The 16035-nt window shown below is 46.4% G+C and overlaps 1 protein-coding gene and 1 long non-coding RNA gene across 15 annotated transcripts in view; one reads left to right on the plus strand and one right to left on the minus strand.

The window, feature by feature from the left end:
* The window catches only part of PTK2 (protein tyrosine kinase 2), a gene marked incomplete at its 3' end in the record, with an annotated part of 207235 nt that extends 196711 nt beyond the window's left edge, over positions 1 to 10524 (minus strand). For 13 of the 14 annotated variants that reach the window (XM_084803036.1, XM_084803034.1, XM_084803035.1 and 10 more), the window contains exon 1: positions 10335 to 10473. Of the gene's footprint in view, positions 1 to 10334 lie in introns of all 14 variants that reach the window. The other variant, XM_084803037.1, reaches the window with a different exon arrangement.
* Positions 10525 to 10610: 86 nt separating this feature from the next.
* LOC311609729 lies at positions 10611 to 11456 on the plus strand. The gene is made up of 2 exons (XR_014783482.1): positions 10611 to 10827; positions 10964 to 11456. It is a non-coding gene; the product is annotated as an uncharacterized lncRNA (long non-coding RNA).
* The last annotated feature ends 4579 nt before the right edge of the window (positions 11457 to 16035 follow it).

A 16035-nucleotide genomic window follows, 5' to 3' on the forward strand; every position in this document is an offset into this window, starting at 1 on the left:
TGACCTGGAACTCAGCATATAGACCGAGCTGGTTTGAATGCATAGAGATCCACCTGCCTTTGCCTCCCAAGTGCTGGGATTAATGTGTGCCTGCACACCAGACAAAGGTACCAGGTCTGGTTGTAGATGGTTGTGAGCCACCATGTGGTTGCTGGGAATTGAACGCAGGAACTTTGGAAGAATAGCCAGTGCTCTTAACCGCTGAGCCATCTCTCCAGCCCTCAAGAGTGTTTCAATGGCAGTGAACCGTGCTTACAGCCTGAGCATATGGGACCTTACTTCTTGCCCAATCGTAATCTTGCAATTAGTTATCTGAAGATCTGAACCAGGGCTATAACCTTCACTTAAAGTAGAAGCATATCAATGCCCTCCTGACCCACAGTTTACCATCGCTTTATACTCCTACCCACTATACCTTAGAACAGCTCTAGGACTTTACTAGAAAAAGTGAGAGGGGCATTTTAGAAATCCTTTAATCCATGCACTCGGGAGGCAGAGGCTGGAGGATCTCTATGAGTTCAAAGCCAGCCTAGTCTACAAAGCCAGAGCCAAGGCTACACAGAGAAACTGTCTCAGAATACAGAAAAAAAGAAATCTTTTAAACAACGAAACTACAAATTTTGTACAGCTAATACAATAGGGGCAGCGCTCTCTCTCTCTCTCTCTCTCTCTCTTTCTCTCTCTCTCTCTCTCTCTTTCTCTTTTGATTTGTTTTCGTGAGACAGGGTCTCTCTGTGTAGACTTGGCTGTCCCTGAACTCACAGTGATCCACCTGCCTCTGCCTCCCAAGTGCTAGGACTAAAGGGGTGTGCCACCATGCCTGGCCTTGCATTGTAAATCCCAGCACTTTAATCTCAGCATTAGGGAGGCAGAGGCTGGTGAATTCTGTGAATTCGAGGCCAGCCTGGTCTACAAAGTCTCAAAAAACCAAAACAAAAAAAGCTCCAAGTCTTTTTAGGGACCCACTGCCTTAATTACAGTGCTGGGTCATTAAGACCTTGGGTACCCGGTAGTTCAATTCTTTCCCTCTCCTTTCTATACAAAGGTGTCATGAATTATTGTGTCTCATTTCAACAGGAACACCAATGTTACAGCATATATGCTCCCAAAGCAACACAGAGAGCCAGCAATATTAAACAATAAATAGGGATGATGGCTGAAGATGATGAAACCACAGAAAATATGTTAAAATATTCTGGGGTCTTTGTGAGGTATGGGGAAGTGTTGGTTTTAGCCTAGAACAATGCAAATATCCCGCTCTCTTTGAGCTACAATTTAACAGGCTGAGCAAAGATGTACAAATGATTGAATACTTTGATAAACTGGCAAACTTTTACATGTAAACAATTACTTTTAATAGCTGTTATCTTTTGAGAAGCGTTTAATTAAGCTAAGCACAGCACCATCCTAGAGTATGACACAGACTGTATCATTTAATTCTCTCAACAAATAGCCTAGGGCTCTATTATTTGGCCCATTTAACTAACAAGAAAATGCAAATAAGAAAAACTAATAACAGAACCCAAGATCAAGGGCCCCAAGACTGAGCCCTATACCAAAACACCCCCAATGGTTATTCCACTTCCAAACAGATTTCCTTCAACACCCTTCCCTTCAACAGCAACCTTGCTATTCACAAGGTGGTCCCACAAGCCAACAGCTCTGGCACTCTCCTAGCTATGTTTCTACTACTGCAATAAAGACCATAGAAGACACAGAAACAAAAGCAAAACAGAAGCCAGAGACTTCCACAAACAGGTTGATTTGGAGACTCAAATGAAACAAGATCTCAAAGAGATATATGTAAATGCACGTTAAAATTTGAAAATCCTGGGCTGGAGAGATGGTTCAGTGGTTAAGAGCAGTGGCTACTCTTCCAAAGGACCCAAATTCAATTCCCAGCACCCACATTTCTGCTTACAACTGTCTGTAAGTCCAGTTCCAGGGGATCTGACACCCTCACACAGATACACATGAAGGAGAACACCAATGTATATTTAAAAAATAAAAAAATAAGAAGGCCAGGCTAGGTGGCACACACCTGTAATAGCTGCATTCAGGGAGGCAGAATTCTGTAAATTTGAGGCCAGCCTGGTCCACAAAGCGAGTCCAGGACAGCTAAGGCTATGCAGAGAAACTCTTGGAGGGAAAAAAAAAATCTAAATCAGCACCTGTACATGCTATCTTGAGGTGTTTCTCCAATTCAAATGCATATCCTTGTACAGAGCCTCCTACTCTCTGCTTGCTGAGGTCCCAAACCTGAAGGTAGACCAGGGACAACAGCCACTCACTCCCTGGGCTCCCCAGGATGCAGCCCAGATTTTCTTCTGTTCTCAGTCTGCTCCTTCATTACATTTTTACACAGTCTAAACCACAGCCTGGCTTTCTGAACCCTTCTTCAGAGTAAAGGACAACAAGGCAATCAGAAGTGTTCCAAGTTCCTTGGAATGGAAAAGTGCAGTGCCCATCAAGAACAGAAGGGACAGTAAGGAGTGCTTCTGTTGTGTTCTCAGTTCTTAACTGGAGAATAATCCCAAAATTGGAGATGCCTGTGTGTTACAAAGGGTCTCCAACACATCCCTAACAACCCTTACTACCAAGCAACAGGGGATACTAAACCAGTTATCAAAGGTCTTTGGTTTTCATGTCAGAAGTTTGTGCTTTTCACTGCCTCTGAAGAGTTTCTGCCTAAGAAAGTTAACTGGAGATGCATCAGCCAATCTGTACACAGGCACTAATACCTACACATGCCCTTTCTCTCTCCTATCTCCCCATTCTTCCTCTCCACTACGCTATTCTCCCATGGCCCCACAAAGTGGGTGGTATGGATTTTCTGCCAGCCAAAGCACTACACAGCTCTGCTGAGCAGTATATTGAAATGCAGGAACATCAGGGGCAATGAATCTAGAACACAAATCAACACACAGAAAATGTTTTCACCACATCTTTCATGACTGGACCAAGCATTCTGAGGATATTCACAGGGGCCACTGGCTACTACCGACTGTTCAACTTCACTGAATCTAGTTAGACAGAAAGAGGCTGTTCCACATGTGTTTTTCTTGCTGATTTGTGTTATTTTTGCTTTCAGAGTGATGAGGGAGAGGGGCAGGTATTTCACATCTTACCCAATTTGAACTTGGGATTGCATGGCAATTTCCTCCGTTTATCTCTGGTCCTTCTCTACCTCTGCAACCACCTTGATATTCTAAAGAGTCACTGAGAACAAAGCCCCACAAAGTCCTCTAGTTCTTCTGATAGACTCCCTACACACACACACACACACACACACACACACACACACACACACACACACACACACACACACACGGTCTTTTAAATTTTTCTCCAGGAGCTCTCTTTATCTTTACTCCCCAAGTACCAACACACTGACAAAGACCCTTGCCCCGTATCTTTTCCCAACCACCACCACATTAGCATGAGGAAGCTCTGGAGGACTAAATACAGAAGAAGAACAGAGGCCCTGCCACTGAACGTGCAACAATCCCTTCCATAGATGTATTTAATTCTACATAGGGCATACAGATAAAGGCAAACTATTTATTTTCGACTTTGCATTTTCTTTACCTTTCATTTAGCCTTTCATCTTTAACAAAAAAAAAGTGAGGTGGGGGGAGGGGGGAAAGGCAAAGAAAATGTACTAAACCAAATGTACCTCAGCACTGAGAAGGGGAAGACAGGTCACATAGAGGAAGAAAAGGGATGAGGGGCGGAGAGAATGGTCAGTGGAAAGAGGGGAGAAGCAGGGTGGAAGGATGGATGAATGAATTAAACTTACATATGAATTCAATGCTAGGCCTAAAATCAATTTATACAATACTGCTTCATTAGTCACCCAAAAGCTTGGCAACCACACTGACTCTAGTAAATTCTAGCCAACTTCTGGACCAAAACAAAGCCACCAGGGAACTTAATTTTGCCTTAAGCACCACAATGTACACTCTATCTTATTTGCCAAAAGCCACACACCCAAGAACCACACAAACTGCTCTTTCTATGTTCATTTAAATTCCAAACTAAAAGCAGACTTAAGTGGTTTCAGCATAAAAAAATAAAAAAATAGTTGAGACGTGTTCTTAAGATTCTGAAATATCTTAAAAACAGTCAAGACTCTTAAAATGAAAACAAACTTATAAACATACACATCTCAAATTACTGTATTTTCCGGCATAAAAAAAAGTGTGTGTGTACAGAGAGAGAAAGAGAGAGAGAGAGAGAGAGAGAGAGAGAGAGAGAGAGAGTGTGTGTGTAATATACTCACCATGTAACACCACCTCTCTCCCATGCGTGCCCTGTGCAGCAGACTCAGGCATGTCTATTTGCAGCCCCTCCCCACTTTGGCATGGATTTTTCAAGGTTAAAAGGTTATACACCGATAAATACAGTACTCCCCCACCCCCTGCATTTCAAACTGCTCCAGCGGCGGTTCTCCATCTTAGTGTCCACATGAGCTCCCAGACAGCAAGACGGAGTAGCTACAGGCTACTTCATAGTCTGACAAGATTCTAGGTAAAGGTAACGCTTCCAGCTGTCACCACTTGAAAACAGTGGAAGGCCTAGCGGGGCGGGAGTGCGCACCTGTGAGTTTCCTTTTTATGGTACAGCAAGGCTGAGGGAGGCACCTACTGAGAAAAAACAAACAAAATCTCAGGAACAGATTCTGGATCCAAATGCTGGTTTCCCTTACCTGGGAGGACACTGTCTCCTGCAACTCAAAACACTGCACTTGGACAGTATCCACAGACTGAAAGACTAAGCAAGGTCGCAGCACACTTGTACAATGTGTAACTGCCACGTTCCTTTACATGGCTTTAGGATGTATCAAGCCCTTGTAAAAGCATCAAGGGAAGCAGGATGTTGAACACAGACTATCCTAGAGCTTCTGGCACCACAGGTCCTTTTATTTTTTCGCTTATTTTTTGAAGTGCTAGGGATTGAACCCAGGGCCTTGCACACACTAGGAAAGTGCTTTATCACTGACCTACACTCTCAGCATAAATTCTTTCTAAATCCCTCTCATTCTGCATCACTTTGAACAACTGCTTCCTTCAAACATGAGCTGAATCCTAATATATAAGACTAATTCCTATAAAACCAGTTTCTATGAAAAAACTTTCAAAACTATCAAATGACAGAGCAGCATTTTTCCTGATCCCAGTAGCCTGAGTGACCCAATTCTACAATAATTAATACACCTAGGTTCTTCCAGCCATTCAGAAAGATTATGTGAGTCATTGGAGGTGCAAAAGGAAAGAAAAGGGAGCTTCTGTCCTCCTAGAAAACACTGAATCCTCTAATAACACAGAAAACAAAAAAATTGCTCAGAAATATGATCATACAGCACTCTGGTCAAGTAAAAGTAGAAACTGCAAGCACCTACAGTCACAGCATGGTTCAAGACACAATGACAGGAATTTTAACAAAAACTATGGCGAGCCAAGTGGCGTGGTGGCGCAGGCCTTTAATCCCAGCACTCGGGAGGCAGAGGCAGGCGGATCGATTTGAGTTTGAGGCCAGCCTGGTCTACAAAGAGAGTCCAGGACAGCCAAGGCTACACAGGGGGGACCTGTGGCAGAAAAGTGACCCCAGACACAGGCAACCAACAAGCAGAACTTCTGAGGCTTGGTTTTGGTCCAGTGGTCCCAAATAATGGAACAGAGAATAAGTCTTAAAAACAGGATGGAAAATTCCAGATTTGTTTTAATAAATTCACTTCTGACACCTTTACCCCAGTGGTCCTCAACCTGTAGGTCGAGACCCTTTGGGGGCCAGATATCAAATATGCTGCATACCAAATATTTATACTACAATCACAACAGCAAAATTAGTTATGACGTAACAACAAAATAATTTTATGGTTGGAGGGTCACCACAGCATGAGGAACTGTATTAAATGGTTGCAGCACTAAAAACGTTCAGAACCACTGCTCTATAGGGATACGGTGTATTAGAAATTATATCATTTCCAGCTAGGTAGTGGTGGGGCACACCTTTAATCCCAGCACTCAGGAGGCAGAGGGAGGTGGATCTCTTGAGTTTGAGTTCGAGGCCCGCCTGGTCTACAAAGTGAGTTTTATAACATCCTGGGCTACATAGACGGGAGGAGGGGAAGATGTGCAGTGGGGGAGGAGATGGGGAGAGGGTCTACACAGCAAGTTCCAGACAGCCAAGGTAACTCTATCTCCTAAAACAAAACAAAACAAAACAAAACAAAAAAAACAACCAAGGCTAACACAGAGAAACCCTCAAAAACAAAACAAAACAAAAACAGAAAGAAAAAAAAAAGATAATTTCCAGGGGTTACTACACAGGGACTCATGCCTCTGAGAGAAACACAGTTTTTCTTTACTTCCCATAAGCTGTTCCCCCATGCACCCAATAACCCGAGAAAAATCACCCACAAAAAGCCTTGAGGCTATGTCGGTTACTAAATAAGTAAGTGTCATCAATCACTGCGCCACTCTTAATGTATTTGCATTTAACTAATTCTTTACTCCAAACACCCAAAACTTTGATACAGTCAATGGTTAACCTATACTGTACTGAAAGTCCCCTAAAAGTGTCAAGAGAAAAATCTAGTTATCTAGACTTCTCAGAAGCCATCACTCACATTGTGAAGACCAGTTAAGCTGTATCCAGTCCCACAGGCCCTGGGTGGCCAGGCCACAGTTCCCCTCTGAGTTCTGGAGGCCATACAGGCCAAGCAACCCAGCAAGTTACTCTAACTGCAGCCTCCTGGTCTTCTGAATACACTGAGGGTGATCAGCAGCTGCAGCCCAATGGGTCTCATCAGAACAGAAAATTGATGCAAAACCCCCATTCAGGGCTGGGAAGGGAAGGGCAACAAATCTGAGTCTCCTTCCTCCCGGGGTTTCACATGATGGCAGTGAACACACAGAGGCTGTGATAACACCACTCCCTTGTGTAAGAAGACTCCAGGCATTTTCCAGCAAGAGGAAATATACATCAGTAAGTTCTGCATAGAACTACTTTAATTAACTTTAAGACTGGTAAGGAAACATCTTCATGTCCATAAACTCTGGCCAACACTGTTAGTGATGCTCTCCAGACCTCCAGCTCCAGCACCACAAACTATTTCTCACCTCCAAGATTGTCTATGCGTATTAGACACAACAGCATCCACTAAACTCCAGTTAGACTGAAAGCTGAACCATAAAGATTTCTCTGAATTATATTTTCATACTAGAACCCAGTAAAAATAAAATGTTTAAAATATTATAGATTAAGGGCTTTATAATCAGAATTCCTCTAAAGAGTTTTGAATACAATCTAACACAATTCCTAGAAATTAGTACTAGAAAATGGGATATATAAACTTCATTTCTTCTCCATTAGGCTGGTTTTCCTCCATAATCATACAATAAAATAAACTTTTGCCAAACTTATGTAAAGATACAAAGCAAAAAAGGCTCAAATATCCACTATTAATGCAGTTCAGAGCAAGTGGTCAAACGTATCTTATGCATCTTCGCAATGTAGTCTAGTGAGACCAATGAATCTCAGGGGACTGGGAAGAACCTAAGGGCTGCACTCTTAAGCACCCCGGACTGCATTACTACCACCCCACACACACAGCCACTAACTTTACCCACCTTTTACACTTCTTGCTTCTTAAATAATTCTAAAAGCATCAGAAAACGATTCCAATAGCAAATTATTGCTGATTATTTAAGGAATCTTAGTAGAGGAAATGGTAATGAAACTACATACTCAAAATGATAGACTCCAAACTTTCAAGCAAAGTCCAGTCCACAGAAACCAAAATTGTCCAATTATTTTGTTCTCTGCAGTGCTAGAGCTCAAACCCAGAACTTCATGAACACGCTCTACCGCTGGGCCACATCTCCAGTCTGCTTCTCCAACTGTAGTGACCACCATCAACAACAACAAACGCTTCAAATATTAACACAGCAAAACCTTTCATGTGGGTGTGGGCTGCTGACACGGCTTCACAGGAAACGGCACTTATGTACAGTAAATCTGACAACCTGGGCTCAATCTCTGGAACTCACATAAAAGTAGAAGTCAAGAGCGACTACACAAAGTTCTGACCTCCATGCTTGCGCGGAGGCACACTCCAACCTATACACACACCACCACCACCACCACCACCACACTCCACTCACACAAATGCTATTTTCTTTTTAACTTTTAATGTGATTAAATTTAAAACAAGAAGTGATCTAGGTGAAAATTCACCTAAACTGAAAATGTCTAATCCAAACTAAAAAGATTTGCACACTATATAAACACATTGAGCTTCATCTTTTTGTTTTGTTTTTATTTTTGTTTTTCGAGACAGGATTTCTCTGTGTAGCGCTGGCTGTCCTGCACTCCCTTTGTAGACCAGGCTGGCCTCAAACTCACATCGATCCGCCTGCCTCTGCCTCCGGAGCGCTGGGATTAAAGGCTAGCTTCATCTTTTATAACTCAGACATTTTAAATTATTTCCTCAAAATTAAGACATCATATGGGGGGGGGAGGAACCCACAGCAAACCTGAAGTTCCTACTTCTTTTATTCAAATTAACAGCCCAGTGATTTCAGTGTTTTCAAAATTAGTTGTATTACATTATACAGTGTAGTATAAGATCCTTTCTTCCACAGGCTCAATTTCTTTAAAGCAACTAACTTTAATATACTTGTCTTTGGGGGGTAGGGGTGGGGAGGGTAGTGCTAATCAGCTGGGAGTCCTCCATGCTTGGCACACAACAAGCTGACTCCTCACCCCACAACTGTCTGTTGGATATTTCTAAAACTTCCTAGTGGGAAGAGTTATCTAACCAGCCCCAGAACAGGGTTTTGAGGACTGAGGAATTATGTAATTCCCAACAACAGGATTAGAGCTCCCAACTACTTCACATACCCCCACGTGCTAGCTGCCACCTCCTCCCACTCTCACTCACTGCTACAGCTGGAACTCCACCCCCAACGCTTCCTAGTTGAGTGGGCTGCCAGCCTCAAAAAACAGTAGCTCCCATCAGTCCAGGGAGCTTGCCACAGTCCCCACATCACGGATTTTGAGCCAAAAGGGCTTACCTGTCTAGGCACCATTTTGGCATGATTCCGTACTGTACTGGAAGCTGTGGATTATACGATAACGTCCCTAATAAAATTCTTTGTAGGAAAATGTACTATTACAGCCTTTTTATAAGCTCAGGAGCCCAGAGAGGAGGCAGGGACCCAGCTCACCTACGATAACCACAAATATAAAACTCCATTCCTAAAATGATACTGAGACCCATCGTCCTAGTCCTTAAAGTTTCCTGTCAGGACTGAGGGCGCGGCTTAATGGCCCAGCACTAGCCACGTGGGAAGCCCTGGGTTTGATCCCCAGAAAAAAAAAAGTTCATGTCTGAATACTCCATGAGTACCTCCACAAAAATACGCAGAATGCTAATGTTACATGGATTCTATCTTTTAATGTCTGCATCCACACCACTTCTGTAACACGTCCCTACTCAGAGACCTGTCTTTCAAAGGAAAGACTTTTCATACCTTGAGTTATAAACACACAGAGGTAGGCGTGTATTTCACTTCAAGCAGTAATAGCATTATCACAATCAAGGTAAAGCTTCCATTCGAAATAGAAATGCCAGCGCTGGTGAAGATTTAAAATTGGACCCGCAAACTCTTGCAGTGCCTTCGGCTCGAACCTATTTCAATCAGTCCCCATAATCAGTACAGTATTGCTATTATCTTACTCCCGTTGCCAAACAGCCAGCTGCAGTCTAACTATGCAAGAATGAGACACTGTTGAGACGGCTTTCAAAAAAAAAAAAAAAACTTTCTCCTCAGCGCATTTCTCTTAAAAAAAAAAAACTTACAATTAAATGACACAAGTGCACACACACAGAAGACACCCTCGCTCTTCAGAGCGGTGCCACAAAAAAAAGCAGCCGGCGAGGACCGGCAGGGACGGGCAGCGCGCAGTGGCGGGGCTGGGTGGGGGCGGAGGGAACTTGGACAGCACAATGACTCCGGGGTTCGTGCGGTCCCTCTGGAAGCCCCGCGCCGGCCACCCCGCGGCCACCCCGCACTCCGCCTGCCACCTCTTTTGTTTTTCGGCTTTCAGGCCTCCGGGTCCCCGCCGCGCCCGCCCCGCCGTCCCGGACCCCGCGGCCTCCCGCGTCCCGGCGCGCGGCCTCCTCAGCCCTCGAGGCCCGGCCTGACGGGGAGCGAGGCCGGGGCGCGGCGGGGGCCGTGTCCGCCGAAGCCCGCACCCGCGGCCCGCGCTGCCCAACGCCCTGAGCCCGCGCCTCCGCGCCTCCGCGCCCCGCACCCCGCACTCACCGGCCGTCTCCGGGCGCGCGAGGCACAGGCGAGCAGACGGCTGCGGGGCGGCGCCGGCACCGGCGGCCGCGCTCTCTCCCACGCGCACGCCCGGCGCACGGCGGTCCGGCCGGCGGCGGTAGCGGTGGCGGTGGCGGCGGGCTCGCGCCCTCGGGCCGTGCTGAGTCGGCGCGGGACCGCGCGTGCGCCGTGGCTGGGAGCGCGCGCCCACACCTCGCGGCGCGCAACGCCTCACCTCGGCGCCGAGCTCTACGCCTGCGCGGTGTGCGGCCCGCGCCTGCGCAGAGAAGTCCGGCGCGCCCGGCTCCCGGCGAAGTGTATATCCCAGCTGTGCGGGCGTGGCGATGTCCGCGGTTCCGGGATGACGAGGTGGCCCCAGTGGCCGCCGCAGGGTCTGCGGATTAGGCCTGGGTCCCACTCGGTCTCAGGAGCTCCTCAGCGGACCACACGCCCGCCCTGAATCTTCTCCAGGCTTCACCGCTCCTATAGAGAGGTTCACTGGCTTTCTGTAGATGGGGAAACTGAGGCGCAGAGAGTATTTTAATGGACCTCAGAAGGCGATCCGAAATACTGTTTAGGAGTGCCTTGGGTCACTCACATTTCCAGCCCCCTTTCCATGTCCCCTGTAGGTCTTAAGACTGGGAAAGCCTTCCTGGGACCCTGGATGGACAGGAGGACGCAAACTGGAGAGCCACTGTGCCAGGCTGCCTGCCGGGATAGGGACCAGTTCCTGCGCCGTGCTTACCAGGAACCGTGAGGCTGCGGGACACCTTAGCCTGGGTTAAGGAAGTGGCCCTGGCCTTCTGAACTGTGCCTAGCTTCGTTGAGTTTGGTTTTTATGCGCAGGGACCCTATGGAGAAGAGTCTTAAGCAGGAAGTGGTGACTGATTTGTTCTCTGGGAAGAAAAAAAAAAATCACTGGCACTCTTGCGGTAGGAAACGAAACCAGAAGCGGGGGAACTTTCGTTTTTAATGGTGTCCTTTTGGTCTTCACCACAAGCCAATGAGCGAGCAGGATGGGCAGTGAAAGGTGAACACGGAGCCACCAACCATTACATTCCCGGGAGCTGTAATTTAGTCCGTAGCAGAGTCAAGTATAATAAAACGGTTTTGGCTGTCGAATTTTTCCCATATTTCAGTGCCTTTGTTTTTCCCCCTGGCTTAAGCTTGGATGTGGGCTAGTAGTAGTGGTTATGTTTGAGGGATTTTTTTCCCTAAATTTATTTTATTGTGTATCAGAGTTTTGTTTGAATGTATATATGTGTATCACACACATTCCTGGTTCAGGTGGAGGTCAGAAGAGGGATCACTGTGAGCCACCATGTTGGCGCTGGGAACAGAATTCAGGTCCTCTGCAAAAGCAACAAGTACTCTTAACCACTGCACTCTCTCTCTAGCCCCAATGTTTAGGGCTTTTTTTTTTTTTTAAAGACACAGTTTCCTGTAGCCCAGTCTAGACTAAAAATATCTATGTAGCTGAGGGTGGCCTTGAACACCGTTCCACTCATCTCCCTGGTGCTGGGATTACAGGTTATGTCACTACACTCAGCCTCTGGCATTTTCTGCACTTAAAGTTGTAAGGGATTGACTGTGTCTCTGCATCAGCTCGGGACCCTTGTACTTTTTGCTCACCCCTGTCTTAGTTGTCACTGCGGTACTGTCTGCTGACTATGTAGTGAGAGCCGCCCATTGCCATGCCATCCTCTTACCCAAGCTCCCCCGCTCGCTTACTCTGTGGTTTCCAACGCCCCTTCTGTTCGCACTAGCATCACGTGGCTCTTGTCTGTGTCTGGATCGCACTAGCATCACGTGGCTCTTGTCTGTGTCTGGATTGTCCACTACTCTTGACTTCTAGATTCATGCAACAGGGACTTTGTCTTGTTCACTAAGCAGTCCCCCACACGAAGTAAATATTTGTTGAGTGATTGAAGCTTTGCATGATGTGAAATGAGAGATTATTGTTAAAAGTGTTAGAAGACCAAGAGAGACTGGAAAAGAGTGATGGCGCAAAAGAGTTTGCATCAGCTAGGCTGGTGGTGGCGCACGCCTTTAAGCCCAGCACTCGGGAGGCAGAGGCAGGCGGATCGCTGTGAGTTCGAGGTCAGCCTGGTCTACAAAGGGAGTCCAGGACAGCCAAAGCTACACAAGAGAGACCCTGTCTCGAAAAAACCAAAAAAGAAAAAAAAGAAGTCTTTGTGAGCCAGGCAGTGGTGGCGCACGCCTTTAATACCAGCACTCAGGAGGCAGAGGCAGACAGATCGCTGTGAGTTGGAGGCCAGCCTCCTCTACAGAGTGAGTTCCAGAACAGCCAGAGCTACACAGAGAAACCCTGTCTCGAAAAGCCAAAAATAAATAAATTAAAAATAAATGTCTTTGTGAGGAAATGTAGTATTCTGTTGTGCACGAGAAAAGGTCATTGAGTCTTTGACAGGCCTCCCAATAGGAGGCAGAATCTGGTTTTTACCCCTTGAATCTGAAAGGATCTCACAATTTGCTTTGACCAGTATGATCATGGGTCACATGGTACAGATCACATGCCAGGCAGCTTTATTCCTAACCCTGCCAAAGGAGCCCCAGCTAGCCTCCTGAACAAGCCTGTGGGACCCTAACAACCAGCTGCCAGCCATCAGGCTTGTGAGTGAGGCTAGGCCTAGCTACCCGGTCCCAGCCAGATGGTCAGCCAGTAGCAGCCACATGGGGCTTTCAGAGACCAGGGAAGTAATATGCAGCTGAATCCAGTCCAAAACTCCAAATGGCGTTTTAGTTATTTTGTCAAAACACCATGACCAAGACAACTTAGAGAAGGGAATGGGGCTTCCAGTTCCCAAGGACTAGCATCCATGACCATCATGCCAAGGAGCAAGATGCTGGCGCAGTAGCCAGGAGTTTACCTCTTGATCCACAAGCATGAAGGAGAGAGAGCTAACTGGGAATGGCGCTGTCATTTGAAAACTCAAAGCCCATCCCCAGTGACGTCTCTAACAAGGCCATGCCTCCTAATCCTTCCCAAACAGTTCTATCAGCTGGGGACTAAGCATTCAAATAAATGAGCGTTTGGAGGCCATTTTCCTTCAAAGCACCACAGCGAGCAAATAAAATACAAATTATTGGGCTGGAGAGGTGCCTCCAAGGTTAAGAGCACTGTCTGTTTTTCCAAAGGCCCTGAGTTCAACTCCCAGCAACCACATGGTATCTCACAACCATCTACAGTGAGATCTGGTGCCCTCTTCTGACACACATGTGGGCAGAATACTGTATAAATAAATACATTTTTTAAAAAATACAAATTATTTTTCAGCCCCCAGGCTGAGGTAGTTTGTTATACAGCAATAGCTATTCCTCTTCCTAGGTTTATGGTGACATCTAAAAGTCATGGTCTTGAGGGCAACTTTGGTTATTTTTAATAAATGAAAATAGGGAGAGGCAGATCATACAAAGAAGACAGGGAAACACTCAGGCATGAGAAAGCCCAGCCAAGGCAACACTGCGTTGTATGCCCGTATCTTCTTGGCAAGCTTTGGGTGCCTAAGAGCTCAGGTGAAAGAATCAGTTTAGACAGAATGTCTCCGTCTTTAAAAATGGAACATATACAGTATTTATTTAATAAAAAAAAAAAAAAAAAAAAAAAAAGAAAAGGGTAGCTATGGGAAAGAAAAGGAGCTATTAGGAAAGGCCAGAAGGTTTAGTGTGTCAGTGTAATGACAGGGCATCACAGTGTGGCTGACTTGTCCAGATGGGAGACCAGTGTCAGGAAGACTTCCTCATCCATCCTATCACAGCCTCATAACCCTGCCGGGCCACCACCTGTTACTAACTCTGCCATTTGTTGGATGTGAAAGCTGCCTCTCCAGAGAAAAAGAATGAGTCAGGTAGCAAGGCTAAAATTCAAGGCTGCTTTTTCCCCTCCACCCCCCCCCCAACTGCAGAGTCCCCATTCCTGCTTTCTTCTCCCTGGGGAGTCAGCTGCATTCAGCCCTCCCCCACTCTCACCCCAAGAGCAGTCTGCTGCAGTCAAACCCCTTGCAAGAAAACAAAACAGCACAACTTGCCTTCTCTCTTCCTGCGCTGCACCAGATGGGCCGGTTACTGCCCTGGCGTGGGAAGCTCTCAGGAAGGGCTTCCTGTATTCTGACAGAGCAGCTGCGCAGGCCCCCAAGCAGTTCCCCTTGAAATGCCCACCCTCCCCCAGCTGCCCAGAGCTTCCTCCAGGGAAAGCTTGCTCACAGTGGGGGAAGCAGAAACAGACGTTTAAAACTGGATGCGCGTTGAGGAGGGCTGGAAGCTGATACAAGCAAGGACGCTGAGATGGGTTACCCAGCCCATCACAAGCACTCAGCAGCCTGCAGTTCTGCCGGAAGAGGCTGGAATAAGAGAAAGTGAAAAACTGGGAACAGGTGCTGGAGCACTATTTGCTCCAGCAATGACCTGGAGCAGGGGAGGCTGGCCCTTAATGTTGACAAACTAGGGAAAAGAAAGCAGGACCCCCGCAGGCCTGGATTGCAACCCCACCTTCCTCGTGTGACAAGCCAATGGTCCCCTGTCTCGACTCACTTTCTCATCTGTAAAATGAGAAGAGAGTGGGAGGCTGCAAGTCGCTTCAGCGGTATGGAGAGCTCTTTGCTTCCACCTTTGCTACACTGAGGACAGGCACCACGGTCAGGCCCAGCTATGCTCCATGCATCTTACCAAGAGCAGCAGCACATCTGAAAGATTAGAAAACAAGAGGTGAACCAGGCCTGGTGGCGCACGCCTTTAATCCCAGCACTCGGGAGGTACAGGCGGTTGGTTGGGTCTCTGAGTTCAAGGCCAGCCTGGTCTATAGTGAGTCTAGGACAGACAAGGTGACACAGAGAAACCCTGTCTTGAAAAAACCAAAACCAAAAAGAAGGAGGAGGAGGAAGAGAAGGAGGAGGAGAAGAAGAGGAAGAAGAAAACAATGCTTATCATAAAACCTCCAGGACCTGTGTTTGATTCCTTGTTATCCATGTAAGAGCCAGGCAAGGTAGCACCTCCTATTAATTCCAACGCTGGGAGGCAGACAAGGGCATTCCTGGAGCTGGCTGACCAGCAGGGATCTAGCTTACTTGACAAGATCCAGGACATTGAGATACCCTGTTTCAAAACACAAAGTGGTCAGTGCTCTATGAAAACACCACGGGTTGATCTCTGACCTCCATATGTATTTCCATTTACATACGCATGCACACACGCATGGGCGTGCACACATGTGCACACACAGACACATAAAATTAAATTAAAAACCAAGGCTTGCATCTATTCAATATGTACACATCAAAAAAGGTTTCCAGCTAGGCATGGTGGCACACACCTATAATCCCAGCACTCGGGAGGCAAAGGCATGCAGATTGCTGTGAGTTTGAGGCCAGCCTGGTCTACAAAGTAAGTCCAGGACAGCCAAGGCTACACAGAGAAACCGTCTTGAAACACAAACAAAACAATGACGAAAAAAAAAAAAAACCATTCCACCGAAGAAGGGTATATTAAAGGTAATGTGATTAAAAGAATATGTTCTGGCCAGGTGTGATGACACACGCCTTTAATGCCAGCACTCAGAAAGCAGAGGCAGGTGGACCAGTTTAAGGCTAGCCTTGTCGACATAATGAGACCTGTGTCAAAAAGAGAAAATACATTTTGCTATGTTTATGGACAGGATTTATATATCTTACAAACTTCTATTTAG

Source organism: Acomys minous (assembly GCF_964271855.1).
Source record: "Acomys minous genome assembly, chromosome: 12".
Taxonomy (NCBI): domain Eukaryota; kingdom Metazoa; phylum Chordata; class Mammalia; order Rodentia; family Muridae; genus Acomys; species Acomys minous.